We start from the raw sequence: 10,775 nt of genomic DNA, 5'->3' as shown, positions 1-10,775 counted from the left end.
ATTTTTTTATATTTCTAAGATGGACATAGCCGTTTTATATGTAAACTAAGCATTTTTGTTGTCGTGTTTATGGATACTATAAGGGGTAAAATTTCTAAAGTTATGGCCATTTTTTTAAATGTTGCATAATACAAATTACTTGCCAGCATTTTAAATTGTTTTTGGATATAATTGTCATTAGTGTTTCGAATTCTGCATAGTAGGCCATCTACAAAATATGGTTTAAAAACATGTATGTAAATTGAATATTAATTAGAAATGATATTATATTGTAGAAACAAATTCACTGGACAATTTCGATATTTTCTATTTTCTCTTGGAATATTATCGTGCCTTCCCTTTTTTATCTCCAGATTGTGAGTTGACAGTCTAAATTTGGTTAAAATATTTGTAATGATTATAATTGCTTGGTCATTTCAATAAGTGCATTGATGCAAATCTTAACACTAATTTGGGATTTGTATATATAATAACAAATAAGTACCTTAAAATATTTATACAGTTTTCATTTATCATCTATTCTTTTAATTACTTTATTAATTTTTTAATTTTCATATTTATATATACGTCAGGCTTGTTTTATTATTATATTTTTTCAGAAGTAAAAAGATGGTCTCTTTTTTAACAAAAAAGGTTTTAAAAAATTTTCCCGTTGCCTCTTTTTAAAAAAAAAGACACACCGTTGGCCTTTTTCTATATCAGAAACCCGGGAAATAAACCCCCAATTTTCTCTCAAAATCGGGGCGGGGGAAAAAAAGATAAAAAAATTTTAAAAATCAAATCGTTTTTCGGGGGATATTCAAAAAATTTTTAAAAAAACGGAAAAATCGAGAAATATAAAGTACTCGCTGATGTTTTGGGCCTTTTAAAAATTGCATTTTTAAAGTTTTTTCTGGCTAATTTTTGTTTGGGGTCAAGCTCATTGCCCGGATTTAAGCTTAAATGAAATTATGTTTTAAAGGGTGATTTTAGGGCCCGTTGCAAGAAAAATTTGGGTTTTTAATTCCTTTTTCTTATTGCGAAAAATTTGGACCCAATTTTTTTGTTCTATAAAATGAGCTTTATATTTTTAAAAAAATTGTTTTTTAAAAATTTTGGGGGCCTAGAAGAAAAAGCCTTTTTAAAGATTTTTTCCTGCTTTAAAAATTTTTTAAAGAATGAGAAATGCCTTATTTTTTACTTTTTTATGGCCTTTGAAAAATTTGGGCTCACCCCGACAAAAAAAATGTTTCAGATTTTCCCCGATCGGGTTTCCCCCCCCCGGAAAGACCAAAAAAAAAGTGTAATTTTTGGGCCAAAACCCCGCGACCAAAGGAAATTTTGGTGTTTTGGATTTTAAAAAATTTATGTCAATTAGGAAAAAGGGTAGAACTAACACAACTTAGTGCAGTCTCGGCAGTCACACTTATAACAAGGATATTACAGAGATGGAAGTACCACCCGAATGAAGATGCATTAGTTAGTGACGCCAAACAGTTCATAGAGACAATCATTCAGAGTGAAAACCACGAACTTGCTTCTGTGCCTCTACTTTTAATATATACAACCTGTTTATGGTGCGAGGGTGTTCAAATAGGAGATTCAAAATGTGAGCTTTATATAAATATAGTCGAGCTCCTTTTATCGAGAACGATTCAGATCCACGGTGAGCTTCCACAATCACCGGAACTTTCTTCCAGTGACATCCCAAAATGCTTTGCTGAATATGATAACTGTACGAAAAACTATTCACTCATGATGCATATAGGGAAATTAGCCTATTATACACTATTCAATGAAACAAAAGAAAACACGCTGGTATTTTTGAATGGATTCAAAAATTCTAGAAAAATTATCTCCACAAGACATGAATGGAATTCCACCCTTCAATCGGAAAGTTTTGTCAGAAAGTACATTTTTAAAACCCGCGAGGGAAAAAAGTTTTAAATAAAGGGATCCTTTTTTTTCCCACAAAACAGTTTCAAGAAACTTTGCCCCCCATATTTTTTTAAGTTCTTTTAAAAAATGAAAGCTTTTAGAAAACTGTTGTTTTTGGGAAAAATTTTTAGAAAAAGTTCAAAGGGGCATTTTTTGGACATGTCAAAACTTTGGTTGGAAATTTATAGTTTAAAAAAGAAATTGCTGACCTGGGTTTTGTTTCAATATTTTTTAAAAGATTTTTTTTTGTCTGTTTATTTAAAAAAAGGGCAAAAGGGTAACACCGACTATAGAACCGGGAAAAGGTCGTGATTTTTTTTTTTTAAAATAAACCATTTTTTCGGGAAATCAGGGGAAAAAGTTTTTATTGTTTTTTTTAACCCCCCAAATGCCTGAAAGTGAAAAAAATTTTAATTTTTGTTTTAAAAAGATTTTTTTCCCTTGGGGCTTGTACACCGGGAAAACAGTGGAGCCGTTACAAACGTTTGTTAAAACAAAATTAAAACCAAACATAAAATCACTTTGTATAGAAACCTTCAATACTTCCAGCAGTTTACGTGAAATTATAGATTTATTCTCTCTCACAGATCTCAGTCATATACAGAAACTTTACTATCGTGGTGACAGCAGGGACACGGAGGCTGAGATAAATCGGATATTGTTTTCCAGTCTACACGTCGTTACTTTACGGTTTTGATAAATGGACAAATGATGAAGAAAATCTGAGTGAAAACTTTGGCGCGATGTCAAAACTTACAATATTTATATATTAGCGACTTCAAATGCTATCTCACAAAAAATACTGGAAACAATTTTCAATTTTATCTCCGGTCAAAAATCAATGAAAAAGTTTAACATTGGTGGAGTTAAACTGTAAAGACCATGGCGACCATGATTGTAAGAGATGGAACTTGGACTTTTTTCTCAACATTCAACTCTTTCAATGTTAGACTTGCGGGAGTTACCTGGGAGGCTAAAATTAAATATATCAACACCGTCATTAGTTTATGTTAAGTTGTTGGGAATCAATCTAGATGAAAGTTCATTGTTACTGTCACGTGACATGGGGAATATTAAACGTGTGGAGTTGTGGGGGATAGAAATGTCTGCAGGAAGTTTACAGATCTTTATTTCCGTGCTTAAAAATCTGCCGCAGTCAGTTACAGTAGAGATGAAAGCCATTAAACCGGAAACAGAATATGACCGTGTTAGAGAAAATATTTGGAGATCACAAACTTTTCATGTGATAGCAGACGACTGGTGGCAGACAATAGAGTTTAAAACTATAAAACCAAGCAAAGAATAGACAAGAAAAAACATTGTGAAATAAATTAAAGAAGTTACTTCAACAATTTAAATAAACAAAACAATTTAAATATGGACATTAAGAATCAAAATGGCGGTTCTTCGAACTAGATTATAGTCTTCAACAAGGTTAGCTTTTAAAAAAGCTAGTAGCGACTCGCTTCGTAATTTTTTTCAAGGGGTGTGTTTAAATGTAAAAATGACAGTTCTGTTAGCTGAAGAGACTTCAGCGAACATCAAAATAAAAGTGAAGTCAACACTGGCCCGGTGCCCGATGGCCAGTGTATATAAGTTCAGGCCAGTGTAAATTTAAGAAAATTTTGTTAATTATTTAGTAGAATAAATTCAAAAACTGGAATTCGGGCCAGTAAATTCAAAATCTTAAAACTCATTGACTGAAAGTGACATATAAAGTTCTCTCAGTTTAACCAAGATGAGTAATGAGTATATATGAAGGTGCATGTAAACAGATTGAATGAAGAACCTATGTCTATGCACATTTACTATATGGCCTGTTGACCTTGACCACAAAATGTTAGATAGGTAGATTTCATAAAGATGTCTCTTTATACAAAATTAAGTTGTAATACATGTATGTTATTTAGTATTGGAATGAGAGGCACAAGTCCTAAAGTAAACACAAGTTGTCAATCAATTCAGCCAGAAAAGCCGGGATCCTATTAAAAAATATAGGGATCCCAGAAATTGACCAGGCTAAGAAGATGTTTTTCAGATAAGCCGGGATCCTATTTTAAAAAACATATAGGGATCCCGGGAATTGACCAGTTCAAGAATATAGTTTTCAGAAAAGCCGGGATCGTATTAAAATGTAAATAGATCTCACGGATTGGCCAGTTCAAGTATATAGTTTTCAGAAAAGCTGGGATCGTTTTAAAACATACAGGGATCCCGGGATTTGACCAATTCAAGAAAATAGTCTTTGATTTTTCCAATTAATTAGGCATATAATTATAAGTATTGTGATTTCCGCATTTTAAGTTTGTTAATAAATAGCTCTAAATATATCTATATTCTAAGTTAAATTAATTTAACGTTCATTATATACAATAAAAAAAATTAACGTTTTATGGCCTTTCATTACGACAACAATCAACACAAATATAGTTCATTAGGTTTTTCCTCCATATCTTATACTATCCCGGATCCCGGGCGTTCCGGATCCCGGCCAGTAAATACATACACTAAATACCGGAAAGGATAAAATGACCGGAAAAAAGGAAAAGCCAAAAATGCACAGAACCAGATGTACACTTATGTTAATTAACCAAACGAAAACTTACTACAGAGAAAACAGGGGAAATCGCTAAATCAGAAGTCAGTGTAAATATGATTTATTGAAAAGAATTCATAAAGACAAACATTTTAATCATCATTATATCTTTGCGCTCAAAACAATACTTGCTGATTTTTAAAAATGGCGTGAAAATTGAAGGTTTTTTGACGCTATGTAAGATTAAATTTGATTGGCTAAATAATTTTGGATCCTAGCCCTGATAGATAAATTTTGTAGAAAGCTGGAAGCCAAGCTTCGATTAAATTTTTGGATAGCTTCGGAGTTTTAGGTTGTTTCTCAGTAAAATCCTACCGTAATACCGGCTCGCCGTGGCGAGCCGGCATTAGGACATACATGTAATATACGTTTCCAATAAAAACATTAATTGACAATTGATTATAGATTTAAAAAATAACTGATATAAATAATTCATGGAAGGTTTTTTACAAGTTTTTTACGGAACTTACTGGATATAAAAGTTGGACAAGGATATGGAAATATTTTACAGGTAAGAGATTTTATAGTGAATGTTTAATCTTTAATTATTATTTTATTATACATGCATATGTAAGAACTGAAATAGATTATTCACAGTGAACACGATTCTTATATTTTCTTTTACTCGAATAAAATATTTGATATAAATAAATCAACATTAATTAAATATTTTACATGAATTGTTTTTATTCTGGAATTAGTTTATTTTTGTAATAAAAATGAAGCATTTTATAAACATAGACTATAAACAGATACACAATACATGGCACGTGTTTATCAAATGGCACATCACCACCTCTACATTAAAAGAAGTTGGAACCAGCGCAACCATGTATACAGCTATATTAAAGAGAATATATGTTAAACGTTTCCTAATTTTTACTCCGGAAAGGTTATTTGTTTATTGTTTTAGTAAGATGTTATTGTTATGTCATATATTTAAGGTACGTATTTGTAATTTTATGATAAAGTCTATTTGAGCCGCGTCACGACAAAACCAACATAATGGGTTTGCGACCAGCATGGATCCAGAGCACTCTGCGCATCTGCGCAGTCTGATCAGGATCCATGCCGTTCGCTATCAGTTTCTCTACTTGTTATTATGTTTGTAAGCGAACAGCATGGATCCATGCTGGTTGCAAACCCATTATGTTGGTTTTGTCGTGACAGGGCTCATTTATCCTCTAAATGTGAACCAAGCGTGTTCAATTACAGTTCTGGGGTCTAAATATGGCCTCCCAGGGAGGTCAGTGAGTTTTTTTTTGTTTTCTTGGTAATAGATACAACTGTAAACATGTTCTTGAAAAACACAAGAGATAATGCATACAAATTTGGTATGAAACATTATCTAGTGTACCCTTACCAAGTTAATATAAGCATAGCCGGGGCGTAAAAACGGCTGGGCTCCATGGGGGATTGGGTAATGGCTCGTATGTTTTTCCATATATTTTGCAATAGAAACAAGTGTCTTCCATACTAATCATTGAATTTCTTTTGCAACCTATAATTTCCATAGTTATCATTTGTAAAGTTACCAGTGACTTTCATAGCAACCATTGACTTTGCATAGCAACAATAGCATACAACAAGGGACCTTTTGACTTTTCAAAGCAACCATTGTTTTTCAATAGCAACCTATGATTTCCATAGCAAGCATTTACTTTTGACTTAGCAACAAGTGACTTCCAAAGCAACCATTCAATTTGTGCACTATTTCAGATGCAGAAATATACTTTGTAATCTTATCAGCTTAAGATTTGTCTTTTTCTGCTTTTCATTCATAATTTACAACATAAATCAACTGTTCTTGTCATTATGAGCTTTTATGATCATAATTAACTGAGCAATATAAGACCAATCATGGATTTTAGCTACATATAGATATAAAATAGTAAGATAATGTTTTGCATAAATCCCCCATTAATAATATAATTTGCGTTTTTTATCATTTCAGCGGCATTGGATCATCATGCAAAACCTCTTGTGACGTTTAGCATTTTGATTTGTGTGGTGATAGATCAATTTTGTTGGGATGATTGGATGTGTTTTAAACCAATTCTTTGGAAACTGAAGTTTCATGCTTCTTGCATGTCAATGTAAGACTTTAAATTACCCTTTTTATTGACAGGTCAATAAAATCCGAAATAAAGATTAAAGAGTAAAATCGGAAATGATCTCCATCAAAGTATGCAAAATGTGACTATTTCGTGAAAGAACGTTTCAACTTTTTTTTTCCCTTAAGCAAAGTATGTTAAGGACATCTGAAATGTAATAGGGTAAAAGTTATAAGTTGGTTAAAACAGATAGTTTATGGCAAATGCACTTATTAAAAGAAAGTGATTAAAAGTGTTCGTATTTCTTGCAAAGAAACAAAAAAAAAAACAACAATAGCCTGGATCGCAGTATTTAAGACGTGTTGAACGTTTCGTATATGCCTGCATAAAATTTTATTAGTAAACTAACAATTGTGGGTAGCCGACAAATTTCACGTAAACAGCGCGATTGTGTTTAAAGTAGCGCACATTTCATCATTTCAAACGTATGTATAGTATGATAGAAATAATTCCAGCTTCGCAAACTATAAATTATTATAATGAATATGATTGAATTGTTTGCTTTATATATGTGCTTCTAACATGTTTATAATTTTACTTTTTTCAAGATATTGAAAGATGTTATTTACTGTTATTTACTGTCTTTTGTATTCAATATAATTGTATTTAAGTACTAAAACAAAAGAAAAAATATAAACATTCATGTCAATAAAGATGCTCTAAATATAGTAAATGACTCTAAGGGTTTAACTCAAAACAGGACTGGAGCAGTACCTCTAGACGCCTGCAGAAATCGTGATCACAAAATAGACAAATATCGTTTTTTCGCCGATTCTTACATTTTTCATTCATTATCATACTTAAATATGTATGAAAAGATGAATTAAAGAATTTAAAGTTCATCTTTTGCGTGAAAAGGCAAGATTTTGGCATTCAATCGAATTGTCCGGTATAATTACCGGAATACGGTATTTAGTGTGATGCTTCACAGTTAGATAGGCAATTTTAATGGTAATTTTCATGTTAAAAGAAGATATTGAATACTTGTTTTGTCGCAAAATGCACAAGAATTAATTGGGACAATGGCAATTGCAAATGAAAAGGTTAAATCAACGTGTGTTAATCTGGTTATGTTTCAAAACGGGTCTGATGCTGCATCAGTTTATAAGTACGTATTTTATAATTTACAAAATTAAATTGGTCAGGCGCGGCGCAGCCGTGCGACCAATTTAATTTTGTAAATACGTATTACTGAATTTTAACCGACTTGTTTTAGATTATTTTTCTAAGCCGTGGAATTAATAAACTGATTTACAGTTTGCCGATTAACCAAAGTAAATGTGTAACGATTTATTTGAATTACTGCAATTCTTTTGTACAAAAATAATTTAAAAAACTAAAAGAACTTGTTGATAAAATTTAGCGTTGTCATATTATTTACGAAACATTGGCCGTTCTTCATAAAGTAACGTGAATGTCTACTCGAATCTAAATCACTCACATGAACTTTATCTTGTTGACAGAAGGTCCGTGGTTCTATCTGGAAATCAGATCCTGCTGAAATACAGTTATTATCCCCCGCCGATGGAATAGTTTTGGCGTTGTCCGTCCGTCCGTCCATCCGTCCGTCCGAATTTCGTTTCCGGAGTAGTTCTCTGCAACTACTGGCTGGAATTCAACGAAACTTTATGGGAATCATCAATATCAAGAGGAGATGCACATCTGACCGTCCGTTGGTCCGTCCGTTAATCCGTCCGTCCGTCCGAATTTCGTTTCCGGAGTAGTTCTCTGTAACTACTGGCTGGAATTCAACGAAACTTTATGGGAATCATCAATATCAAGATGCGCATATCGTCGGCTTGTTTCGGTCAGACACTTTAACTCAGAGTTATTGCCCTTGATTAGTTATGTATGTTGCATATAGAGTAAAAATCGTTTCCGCGCTACTTCTCTGCAACTACTGGCCGGAATTCAACGAAACTTTATGGGAATCATCAATACCAAGAGGAGATGCGCATATCATCGGCTTGTTCCAGTCAGACACTTCAACTCAGAGTTATGGCCCTTGATTAGTTATGCAGTATGCATATGGAGTAAAAATTGTTTCCGCGCTACTTCTCTGCAACTACTGGCTGGAATTCAACGAAACTTTATGGGAACCTTCAATACCAAGAGATGCGCATGTAGTCGGCTTGTTCGGGTCAGACACTTTAACTCAGAGTTATGGCCCTTGATTAGTTATGTAGTATGCATATAGAGTAAAAATCGTGTCCGCACTACTTCTTTGCAACAACTGGCTGAAATTCAACAAAACTTTATGGGAACCTTCAATACCACGAGGAGATGCGCATATCATCGGCTTGTTCCGGTCAGACACTTTAACTCAGAGTTATGGCCCTTGATTTGTTATGCAGTATCCATATAGAAAAATATTTGTTTCCTCGCTACTTCTCTGCTACCACCGGCTGGAATTCAATGAAACTTTATGGGATACAAGATGAGATGTGCATATAGTCGCCTTGTTCCAGTCAGATACTTATAACTCAGATTTATGGCCCTTGATTAGTTATGTAGTATTTATACATCTCATTGACATTTCCAGATTTTACTATTTAACACAAAGTTATGGCTCTGTTATTTCCCTGAATATTTATCAAGTTCAAAGAATATTACTGTTTATGCCATGATTAATATATAAATAAAGCCTTATGTCTTCAGTTGTTGTGTCAATAATAACCAGTACTCGGCGGGGGATATAAATTCAACGAATTTGCTTGTCCAATTAAATATGCTAACGGAAGGTCCGTGTTTTATCCGGATAACAGCTCACAGTTAAGTTTGCTGACGGAAAGCCCGTGGTTCTACTCGCACATCAGTTTGTCTCTAAAAAAATAATTTCAGTTGGCTTACGGGAGGTCTGTGGTTCTACTCAGATGTCTGCACGTACCTAAGTAATCTAAGTCAGCAGAAGGTATGTTTATTTGCTCTGGCAATCCGCTCGTGCCAAAATCTTAACACGAGATATCCTGTGTTGGTTTCTCTACATAGTCAAAACAGAACATATATCGTCAATGTTACTTGGAAAATATAAAAACAAGTGTTAGAATAAAATCTATGCTATCTATACTGTTACAAAATGTTTTGACTAACTCATTTATCATTTCTTCTTCTCTTTCCAGAAAAGGAGCTTCAGTAAAACTACAGTGACAATGATGACAACGTTTCAATCACGACTTGACACCTGGTTCCTGGCATTACAGAAACATACACGAAAGAAAATTGTTCCAAGATAGTTTCGTACAATCTTCTGATTCTTGGCTTAACCGGAAACGGACTAGCAAACTTTTGCATTGATTATACCATTTACTTTTTTCTTCAAGGGGAATTTACGTGTAAAAAGATACCACAACCAAGGCTGCTGTCAAATATATTCCTGAGTTCCTTCAAATGTATGTTTCGTGAATTATGGTCATACCGTAGAAACTTAAATCAAAATTCAGGGTGAAAACCTTTATTGATTTAAGAACATCTTATTGAATTAATTTTATTGTTTTATCAAATATGGGACATAAAGTATAGAGGGATAAGCAACTACCGACTGGATAAACTGTCTTATGTTGGCGTCCAATTGACAGCCGATCTTCGATATAGTTTTTAAAAAATCATTCGCCATTTGCCTTATACTTTTCTTATTTACATTAATTACAACGGACAAAAATATACACGTTCACAACTATTTTTGGTTTGGTGAAAAGAAAACGTAGCGCTTGTCTCTAGTTGCTTGTCCCATTATGTTTTGTCCTAGATCCAATGAAAACGGATATTATTAGCAGTTTATTTACTTAGAGATGCGTGAATAAATGTATTTAGCAATTAAGTATTAAAATGATACCGCAAGAAATATTAGACAAAACTAATTTATCATTGGCATTATTGTTAAATCTGACAAAGCATATACTTATAGTCTTATAATTACATGTATTGAATTTTTGTAATGTAGTTTGATTTTCCTCTTTTTTATTAGCTCACCTGTCACTTTGTGACAGGGTGAGCTTTTGTGATCACTTTCCTCCGGCGTCCGTCCGCCCGTCCGTCGACCGTCCGTAGTCCGTAAACTTTTACTTTAAATGACATCTCCTCATAAACCACCAAGCCAATTTCATCCAAACTTCACAGGAATGTTTCTTTGGTGGTCACCTTTTGTTCAA

At 33.3% G+C, this 10,775-nt stretch overlaps 1 long non-coding RNA gene across 1 annotated transcript; it reads left to right on the top strand.

Moving 5' to 3' along the window:
• The first annotated feature begins 4,864 nt into the window (after nt 1–4,864).
• Nucleotides 4,865–10,304, top strand: LOC132747944 (uncharacterized). The gene is made up of 3 exons (XR_009628182.1): nt 4,865–5,024; nt 6,468–6,609; nt 9,747–10,304. It is a non-coding gene; the product is annotated as an uncharacterized LOC132747944 (long non-coding RNA).
• Nucleotides 10,305–10,775: the final 471 nt, after the last annotated feature.

Source organism: Ruditapes philippinarum, unplaced genomic scaffold (assembly GCF_026571515.1).
Source record: "Ruditapes philippinarum isolate M1 unplaced genomic scaffold, ASM2657151v2 ctg4313_1_1_1_1, whole genome shotgun sequence".
NCBI classification, from domain to species: Eukaryota; Metazoa; Mollusca; class Bivalvia; order Venerida; family Veneridae; genus Ruditapes; species Ruditapes philippinarum.
Note: the sequence above shows the minus strand (reverse complement) of the source record. Positions and strands in the feature narration are given on the sequence as shown.